Below are 5655 nucleotides of genomic sequence, written 5' to 3'. Positions count from 1 at the left end.
CCTCCAGAATGCTTCCTTCAGACCCCAAGACAAAGCCTCCCATCCAGAGCCATCCTTCTTCCGTTAGTAATCCGGTTGGGCACACATTTAGGAGAAATGCCTCCTCCATGCTGTCCTCCAGGGATATCTGTGTCATGGCCTTGTAGAAAACATTACCTGCCCATGGCTCAGACCACCCCAGTTCACTAAGCATCCCTCAGCACAAGCTTGGAGGGACCTCCCAGTGCCACCAGCCTCCCTCTGGATCCCCCGACGTTTGCCCCACATGCCCTGGTCCTGGGCTGGCCAATTTACCCAGGGACAGCAGCCAACAGGGATAGGAGCTCTCCAAACCGGCCAGCTGATCCTTTGTCATGACAGGGAGGGGTAGGGGGACAGGGCCTGGGTGAGGCCAGGTTAAGTGGTCAAGTGGGACAGGGATCACACACACACACACACACACACGCCCATTTGTTTATTCTTCAAACATTCATTGAGTGCCTGCTGGGTGCCAGGCACTGCACTGTTCTGGGCACTGGGGACACAGCATAGAACAAGCCAGAAAAAAATCTTTGCCGTCATGGCGCTGACATCTGTAGAGGAAATAAACACACACAGAAACAGATAGGCGTAAAGATATACTGCATGTTGGGTGCTAGGTGCCAAGGGAGGGCAGAAGGGGGTAAAGGAGATGAGGACGGAGCCGGTGGGGACCAGGTCAGGACAGGCTGCAGGAGGTGGAGGTGATGTTTGAACAAAGACTTGTAGGAGGTGAAGGAGGTGCCTTGCAGACATCTGGAGGAAAAGTCCAAGGTGGAGGGAACGGCCAGTGCAAAGGTCCTGAGGCAGGAACATGCTGGGGGATTTGAGAGACAATGAGGAGACCAGTGTGCTGGAGAGAGGAGGGGAGCAGAGTGGAAGAAGAACTGACTTTCAAATGCTTGCTCCCTGACTTTCTAGCTGACTATCTTTGGCCAAATGATTGTACCTCTCTGAACCTAAGTTTCTTCATCTCGAAAATGTACAGTTCGCAGTTGTCACAAGGCTCTGAGAGGAGATGAGAACTCTCGGGGCCCAGGGCCTGGGGTGGGGTGAAAGTTGGGTAAGGGTGTGCGCAGAGCCCTACCTGGTCTAGGGACTCCTGTAGGCCTGGGATGGGGGCGCTGGGTCAAGGGACCCTGATAGACCCAGCCGCCCCGTAGGTCACCCCAGCTCACACGTAGGGCTGCCTGCCGGGCCCCATGGCAACGCAGCACACAGAGACATCAAACAGGCCCTGCCGAGGAAGTCCCACGTCACTGTGGTTAGCGTGGCTCCTCCCAGCCCAGCCCCCCTGGCGCGCGCCCGCGCTCCTCCTTGCCAGTCAGGGCCCCTGCCTCCCATCGCCCTGGTGACAGGAGTGAGCAGGGAACCCACCACCTGTCCCCCCACTGGGGCTCCGGAGGACAGTATGAGGCGTCCCCGATTCGCCGCCGCTCACCCTTCCACTCCGCGCCTCCCACCCGTGTGGGAGCACCAGGAAAGCCCTGGCTTACCCACCTAGAGTTCAGAGAAGCAGAGGCCCCAGAGACCTGTGGGGACCCCCTCCCCCCAGCCTGGCGCCTGAAATCCCTAGGGCAGGGTCTGGGTGTTGCTCCGGGGCCCTGGAGGGGTGAGTCAGACAGGAATAGCCCCCAGGCCTGGCCCAGCCCCCAGGCCTGGCCCAGCCCCCACCGGAGTACTGACTCACCACCCACCCAGCACCAGATGACATCAGGGCCTGGCCTGCCACCCTCACTTGGCGCCGCGCCAGAATGGGGGCGCCCAAGAGGTGTCCCATCTGGCTGTCCTCTCCCCTCGGACTGGGGCCTGGCAGGCTCAGGGTTAAAGAGGGGCCCTCCTGAGGGTCTCCCCGTAATCCCATCCCCCCCTTTCCCGGGGATTTCGGGCCCCAGCCCCTCTGACGTCACTGGGGGTTGCTATGGCAACTGGCCGAAGTTCCCAAATAAAATTACCGCGGGCGGGTTAAGTTTCCTAGGAGGCAGCCGACGGGTAAACAATGGCGGTGGCAGGCGGGGCCGACGAGGGGCCGTCTCCCCCTCCCACCCCTCACTCCGCTGGGACCCGGGGGTCCCCACGGCGGGAGCAGTTTCCCCCCGCCTCTCCCGCCCGGGACCCTAGAACACCGAGGGCACCGGGGCACAGATTGGGGACAGCGAGGCCACCACCCGGAGAAGCGGGGAATGGGGGTGAGGGGGTACCTCGGACGCCAGGCTAGGGCGGCGGGGAACAAAGGGGGACCCGACGCCTGGGATCCGCCCTCCGCACACCCCGCCTCCCCACGCTCCCCCTCCCCTGCCTCGACCCCGGCCGGCCGCCAGTCCAGCTGTGGCTGCTCCCAGCTGCCTGGCTCCCCACATCTGGCGGGCCGCGCGCTCACTTCCTGTCGCCCCGGCTGCCTGGAGGGAGGTAAAAATAACCCTCCCCCTCCCCCTGCCGGCGGGCGCAGACGGCGGATCCTGCCGGCCTGGAGGAGGACGAGGCCGAGCCGCAGCCGTAGAGAGGAGCCCCCCAGAGGCCGCCTCCCGTCCTCCCCACTGCCTCGGTGTCCTGGGAGGAGGGGCGCAAGGGGCGGCGGGTGGCACAGATCCCAGGCTGCGGGAGGGGACCGAGGATTCTGTTGCCTTCGGGCCACGAGAAACCGAGGGAACCTTAGCGTCCGGCCCCGTCCCCCACCCCATGGAGGAGGGGGTGTGCCAGTTTTAACCCCCTGGTGGACTGCATCCAACAAGCCTTGCTTCCAGGCCAGGGTCACTCATTATACAGAGGGGTTACCAAAAGCTCTCTGGACCTCAGTTTACCCATCTGTAAAATGGGACGATAGTGTTCCCCTCAAAGTGCGTTTGCACAATATTGTTAGCTATTATTTTTTCCCCATCCCTGGGGAGGCGGAGAATAGGGGACTTGAGACCTTGGAGTACTCCCACCAGTTAAAACACAAGACACCCTCTTAAATTTGGATTTTCAGATAAACAATCATTTTTTAGTCCCACACAATACTTGGGACATATTTATACTTAAAAAGTGGTTTACTTGTTCTATACCTGAAAATCAAATTTAAGTGGGTCTCCTGTATTTTTATTTGCTGAATCTGGCAACCACCAACATCTCTGGCCTGAAAGCACTCCCAACAGACACCTCCCGGGTCTCCTTGCTTCTGGCCTTACCCCTTTTACCTCTTCTCCGGAGGCAATGAAATCACATTTTCCCTCTACCATCCCAAACAGAAAGTTCCTCCGTGATCCCCACCTCTTCTGAGGATAGGCCCTGCTTGTCAGATCCCCGCTTCTCCCCAGCCAGTCACACTCACCTGCCTGCTCCGGAGCTTCCTGGAGATCCTCGGGCATTACCTCCTCCTGGAAGCCTTCCTTACCTCTCTCCATGACCCTCCGACTTTAGACTCTCCAGGAACCCCATATACTCTTCTGTACTCCACTTAACCATGTGAGCAATTTATGCAATCGTTTGAGTAAATATATATATTTCTTTAAAAAAAAAAAGATTTTATTTATTTATTTGCCAGACAGAGATCACAAGTAGACAGAGAGGCAGGCAGAGAGAGAGAGGAGGAAACAGGCTCCCCACTGTGCAGAGAGCCCGATGTGATGTGGGGCTCAATCCCAGGACCCTGAGATCACCACCTGAGCCAAAGGCAGAGGCTTAACCCACTGAGCCACCCAGGCGCCCCCTACATATATATATATATTTCTTAAATGATGCAGAGGTGAAGAGGTGATCCCTTTCCAGACAGATGGTCACTTCCCAGTGGAGGTGAGGGGGTCGGGCGAGGCACATGTGCACCCCACCCTGCTCTAGTGCTGGTACCTGCTCTGTTCCCCACCCATTAGGGGTCCAGTGGGCAGCTTGGTGAGGTCCTGGGGAACCAGAGCAGAGTGATAACTGGCTTCTGGGAACTTTTTCCCTGCCCTCAGATAGCCTGGCAGTCCGGGAGAGAGCCTGGTACAGCATCTGGAAGGGAAGACATTCAGCTGTCTTGTGGACAAGCCCCACCACACCCTTGCATGACCCACTTAAACTTCATGGTGGACTTGGCCTCATACCTCTGCTCCAGTTCCCCCAGGTAGGATCACGGCCCGGATGGCTCCGCATGCACCTGGCTGAGAGAGGCATGGGAGCCCACGACACCCTGCTTGGATTCAAACTTGGAGCTCCCCATCCTCTGGCAATGAATTTTGCCTCTGAGCCTTAGTTTCCCCATCTGTAAAGTGGGAATAATACCTGTGAACTGTCAGAGGGCAATTGGGAACATTAAGTTAGGTAATATACATAGGTACACACGTGTGTAGACCAGCCTGGAACACAATGTATTCATTAAGTGTTAACTCCTTTAGAGGGGAGGGGGCGCGGAGAGGATGAGGAGAAGCCAAAATCTCCCACTACTAGTCCTCCTGATCCTAAGGCCACAGGTCCCTGAGCCCCGCACGGCTTCCACCCGGCGGGAGGCTCGAACCCGCTTCTCGCGTGCGGACAGGGCGGGCCCCCGGCGGCGGTTGCCCGGCAACTTGCTGTTTGTTAGCGCGGGGGGCGGGGCCGGCGCGCGCGGTGACTCACCGCGGCGTGCTGCGGCCGGGCAGCGAGCCCGGCAGCCTGGCGGGCGGCCCGGCTTCTGCCGGCCCCAGCGGCTGGAGGGGCCCGGCGGCGGGGGCGTCCCAGCCCCCGAGTGGGTGCCCGCGGCCCATGGGGAAGCGGCGGAGCAAGGCCCCAGCTCTCGGGTTCGGTTCGAATTCCGACCCAGCTTCTCACTGTTGGTCTGTGACTGTGACTGACGCGCTCGTTGCCTCAGTTTGCTCATCGGTAAAATGGAGGCGACGTTGCAGGATGCAGTAACCCACCAGGGGTGCACAAGGCAGCTGGCATTATTACCCAGTTACACTCCAGGGCAGCAGCTGTGGTATCCCCGACTCGGTTTGATCTCCTGTGTCTCTGGGCAAACTCCGTAATCTCATGGAGCCTCAGTTTCCCCACCTTAAAAGGATGTGGCAAGAATTCTCTCCCTCCCGAGTGGTTTGAGGATCCAGGAATCAATAGGGAGACAGTGGCTGGCACATCTCAGTACCGGGGGTTCTGCCCCCTTCCAAGGAATGGAAGGAGTGTAGGAAGTTTTCTCCGTGGTCTGAGCCCTCTCTGGAGGGCAAGGAGGTCAGCGTAGGGCGGGTGCCCATGGAAATGGGTGTGGGTCACAGGCCTGCCGTAGGATGGCCTGGACGCGGCTGCAGAGGCCCCCATCCCGAAGCCGGAGCTGGCAGCACCTGCTGCAGGCAGGCAGAGGGGGGCCTGGGCGTGAGTCACTGCCCAGCAATGAGGCGTGAGTCATGCAGGGCGGGGTCCCCCAGCAGCCCCCCCAGCCGCTCCCACAAAGGCTCTTTGAGAAGAGCTCCCCACCCCCTCCTCCGGTCCTTTAGGCCCTCTGGAGGTTGGGATGTGAGGCCAAGACCCTGATGGGCTGCCCCCAGGAGCCCTGCCTGGCCAGGGAGGCCAGTCTGTGGAGACAGTCTGTTTCCGCCATGTCTGTGAGAAGTGACGGTGGGCAGCAGGGTGTCCCCTTGGGAATGGGGTTCCAGGCCGCCTGAGTCACTCCAGGGACGACAGTGGGTCACATGCACACTGTGGACAAAC

The 5655-nt window shown here is 59.6% G+C and overlaps 1 long non-coding RNA gene across 2 annotated transcripts; it reads right to left on the bottom strand.

Annotated features, from left to right (window-relative positions):
- Nucleotides 1–639: 639 nt before the first annotated feature.
- LOC122910759 lies at nucleotides 640–3421 on the bottom strand. 2 transcript variants are annotated; one of them, XR_006385271.1, is made up of 3 exons: nucleotides 3329–3421; nucleotides 1106–1255; nucleotides 640–835 (listed from the first exon to the last, which is right to left on the bottom strand). It is a non-coding gene; the product is annotated as an uncharacterized LOC122910759 (long non-coding RNA). The 2 variants fall into 2 exon arrangements; XR_006385272.1 differs by lacking the exon at nucleotides 3329–3421 and adding an exon at nucleotides 1519–1546.
- Between the last annotated feature and the right edge of the window lie 2234 nt (nucleotides 3422–5655).

Source organism: Neovison vison, chromosome 6 (assembly GCF_020171115.1).
Source record: "Neovison vison isolate M4711 chromosome 6, ASM_NN_V1, whole genome shotgun sequence".
Taxonomy (NCBI): Eukaryota; Metazoa; Chordata; class Mammalia; order Carnivora; family Mustelidae; genus Neogale; species Neogale vison.
The sequence above is the reverse complement of the archived record's forward strand: the minus strand, read 5'-3'. Positions and strand labels throughout refer to the sequence as shown.